The sequence below is a fragment of the Alligator mississippiensis genome, chromosome 10 (assembly GCF_030867095.1).
Source record: "Alligator mississippiensis isolate rAllMis1 chromosome 10, rAllMis1, whole genome shotgun sequence".
NCBI classification, from domain to species: Eukaryota; Metazoa; Chordata; order Crocodylia; family Alligatoridae; genus Alligator; species Alligator mississippiensis.
In genome coordinates, this window is record NC_081833.1 from 2,712 (window position 1) to 7,500 (window position 4,789).

Below are 4,789 nucleotides of genomic sequence, written 5' to 3' on the forward strand. Positions count from 1 at the left end.
CCCTAACCCTAACCCTAACCCTAACCCTAACCCTAACCCTAACCCTAACCCTAACCCTAACCCTAACCCTAACCCTAACCCTAACCCTAACCCTAACCCTAACCCTAACCCTAACCCTAACCCTAACCCTAACCCTAACCCTAACCCTAACCCTAACCCTAACCCTAACCCTAACCCTAACCCTAACCCTAACCCTAACCCTAACCCTAACCTAACCCTAACCCTAACCCTAACCCTAACCCTAACCCTAACCCTAACCCTAACCCTAACCCTAACCCTAACCCTAACCCTAACCCTAACCCTAACCCTAACCCTAACCCTAACCCTAACCCTAACCCTAACCCTAACCCTAACCCTAACCCTAACCTAACCCTAACCCTAACCCTAACCCTAACCCTAACCCTAACCCTAACCCTAACCCTAACCCTAACCCTAACCCTAACCCTAACCCTAACCCTAACCCTAACCCTAACCCTAACCCTAACCCTAACCCTAACCCTAACCCTAACCCTAACCCTAACCCTAACCCTAACCCTAACCCTAACCCTAACCCTAACCCTAACCCTAACCCTAACCCTAACCCTAACCCTAACCCTAACCCTAACCCTAACCCTAACCCTAACCCTAACCCTAACCCTAACCCTAACCCTAACCCTAACCCTAACCCTAACCCTAACCCTAACCCTAACCCTAACCCTAACCCTAACCCTAACCCTAACCCTAACCCTAACCCTAACCCTAACCCTAACCCTAACCCTAACCCTAACCCTAACCCTAACCCTAACCCTAACCCTAACCCTAACCTAACCCTAACCCTAACCCTAACCCTAACCCTAACCCTAACCCTAACCCTAACCCTAACCCTAACCCTAACCCTAACCCTAACCCTAACCCTAACCCTAACCCTAACCCTAACCCTAACCCTAACCCTAACCCTAACCCTAACCCTAACCCTAACCCTAACCCTAACCCTAACCCTAACCCTAACCCTAACCCTAACCCTAACCCTAACCCTAACCCTAACCCTAACCCTAACCCTAACCCTAACCCTAACCTAACCCTAACCCTAACCCTAACCCTAACCCTAACCCTAACCCTAACCCTAACCCTAACCCTAACCCTAACCCTAACCCTAACCCTAACCCTAACCCTAACCCTAACCCTAACCCTAACCCTAACCCTAACCCTAACCCTAACCCTAACCCTAACCCTAACCCTAACCCTAACCCTAACCCTAACCCTAACCCTAACCCTAACCCTAACCCTAACCCTAACCCTAACCCTAACCCTAACCCTAACCCTAACCCTAACCCTAACCCTAACCCTAACCCTAACCCTAACCCTAACCCTAACCCTAACCCTAACCCTAACCCTAACCCTAACCCTAACCCTAACCCTAACCCTAACCCTAACCCTAACCCTAACCCTAACCCTAACCCTAACCCTAACCCTAACCCTAACCCTAACCCTAACCCTAACCCTAACCCTAACCCTAACCCTAACCCTAACCCTAACCCTAACCCTAACCCTAACCCTAACCCTAACCCTAACCCTAACCCTAACCCTAACCCTAACCCTAACCCTAACCCTAACCCTAACCCTAACCCTAACCCTAACCCTAACCCTAACCCTAACCCTAACCCTAACCCTAACCCTAACCCTAACCCTAACCCTAACCCTAACCCTAACCCTAACCCTAACCCTAACCCTAACCCTAACCCTAACCCTAACCCTAACCCTAACCCTAACCCTAACCCTAACCCTAACCCTAACCCTAACCCTAACCCTAACCCTAACCCTAACCCTAACCCTAACCCTAACCCTAACCCTAACCCTAACCCTAACCCTAACCCTAACCCTAACCCTAACCCTAACCCTAACCCTAACCCTAACCCTAACCCTAACCCTAACCCTAACCCTAACCCTAACCCTAACCCTAACCCTAACCCTAACCTAACCCTAACCCTAACCCTAACCCTAACCCTAACCCTAACCCTAACCCTAACCCTAACCCTAACCCTAACCCTAACCCTAACCCTAACCCTAACCCTAACCCTAACCCTAACCCTAACCCTAACCCTAACCCTAACCCTAACCCTAACCCTAACCCTAACCCTAACCCTAACCCTAACCCTAACCCTAACCCTAACCCTAACCCTAACCCTAACCCTAACCCTAACCCTAACCCTAACCCTAACCCTAACCCTAACCCTAACCCTAACCCTAACCCTAACCCTAACCCTAACCCTAACCTAACCCTAACCCTAACCCTAACCCTAACCCTAACCCTAACCCTAACCCTAACCCTAACCCTAACCCTAACCCTAACCCTAACCCTAACCCTAACCCTAACCCTAACCCTAACCCTAACCCTAACCCTAACCCTAACCCTAACCCTAACCCTAACCCTAACCCTAACCCTAACCCTAACCCTAACCCTAACCCTAACCCTAACCCTAACCCTAACCCTAACCCTAACCCTAACCCTAACCCTAACCCTAACCCTAACCCTAACCCTAACCCTAACCCTAACCCTAACCCTAACCCTAACCCTAACCCTAACCCTAACCCTAACCCTAACCCTAACCCTAACCCTAACCCTAACCCTAACCCTAACCCTAACCCTAACCCTAACCCTAACCCTAACCCTAACCCTAACCCTAACCCTAACCCTAACCCTAACCCTAACCCTAACCCTAACCCTAACCCTAACCCTAACCCTAACCCTAACCCTAACCCTAACCCTAACCCTAACCCTAACCCTAACCCTAACCCTAACCCTAACCCTAACCCTAACCCTAACCCTAACCCTAACCCTAACCCTAACCCTAACCCTAACCCTAACCTAACCCTAACCCTAACCCTAACCCTAACCCTAACCCTAACCCTAACCCTAACCCTAACCCTAACCCTAACCCTAACCCTAACCCTAACCCTAACCCTAACCCTAACCCTAACCCTAACCCTAACCCTAACCCTAACCCTAACCCTAACCCTAACCCTAACCCTAACCCTAACCCTAACCCTAACCCTAACCCTAACCCTAACCCTAACCCTAACCCTAACCCTAACCCTAACCCTAACCCTAACCCTAACCCTAACCCTAACCCTAACCCTAACCCTAACCCTAACCCTAACCCTAACCCTAACCCTAACCCTAACCCTAACCCTAACCCTAACCCTAACCCTAACCCTAACCCTAACCCTAACCCTAACCCTAACCCTAACCCTAACCCTAACCCTAACCCTAACCCTAACCCTAACCCTAACCCTAACCCTAACCCTAACCCTAACCCTAACCCTAACCCTAACCCTAACCCTAACCCTAACCCTAACCCTAACCCTAACCCTAACCCTAACCCTAACCCTAACCCTAACCCTAACCCTAACCCTAACCCTAACCCTAACCCTAACCCTAACCCTAACCCTAACCCTAACCCTAACCCTAACCCTAACCCTAACCCTAACCCTAACCCTAACCCTAACCCTAACCCTAACCCTAACCCTAACCCTAACCCTAACCCTAACCCTAACCCTAACCCTAACCCTAACCCTAACCCTAACCCTAACCCTAACCCTAACCCTAACCCTAACCCTAACCCTAACCCTAACCCTAACCCTAACCCTAACCCTAACCCTAACCCTAACCCTAACCCTAACCCTAACCCTAACCTAACCCTAACCCTAACCCTAACCCTAACCCTAACCCTAACCCTAACCCTAACCCTAACCCTAACCCTAACCCTAACCCTAACCCTAACCCTAACCCTAACCCTAACCCTAACCCTAACCCTAACCCTAACCCTAACCCTAACCCTAACCCTAACCCTAACCCTAACCCTAACCCTAACCCTAACCCTAACCCTAACCCTAACCCTAACCCTAACCCTAACCCTAACCCTAACCCTAACCCTAACCCTAACCCTAACCCTAACCCTAACCCTAACCCTAACCCTAACCCTAACCCTAACCCTAACCCTAACCCTAACCCTAACCCTAACCCTAACCCTAACCCTAACCCTAACCCTAACCCTAACCCTAACCCTAACCCTAACCCTAACCCTAACCCTAACCCTAACCCTAACCCTAACCCTAACCCTAACCCTAACCCTAACCCTAACCCTAACCCTAACCCTACCCTAACCCTAACCCTAACCCTAACCCTAACCCTAACCCTAACCCTAACCCTAACCCTAACCCTAACCCTAACCCTAACCCTAACCCTAACCCTAACCCTAACCCTAACCCTAACCCTAACCCTAACCCTAACCCTAACCCTAACCCTAACCCTAACCCTAACCCTAACCCTAACCCTAACCCTAACCCTAACCCTAACCCTAACCCTAACCCTAACCCTAACCCTAACCCTAACCCTAACCCTAACCCTAACCCTAACCCTAACCCAACCCTAACCCTAACCCTAACCCTAACCCTAACCCTAACCCTAACCCTAACCCTAACCCTAACCCTAACCCTAACCCTAACCCTAACCCTAACCCTAACCCTAACCCTAACCCTAACCCTAACCCTAACCCTAACCCTAACCCTAACCCTAACCCTAACCCTAACCCTAACCCTAACCCTAACCCTAACCCTAACCCTAACCCTAACCCTAACCCTAACCCTAACCCTAACCCTAACCCTAACCCTAACCCTAACCCTAACCCTAACCCTAACCCTAACCCTAACCCTAACCCTAACCCTAACCCTAACCCTAACCCTAACCCTAACCCTAACCCTAACCCTAACCCTAACCCTAACCCTAACCCTAACCCTAACCCTAACCCTA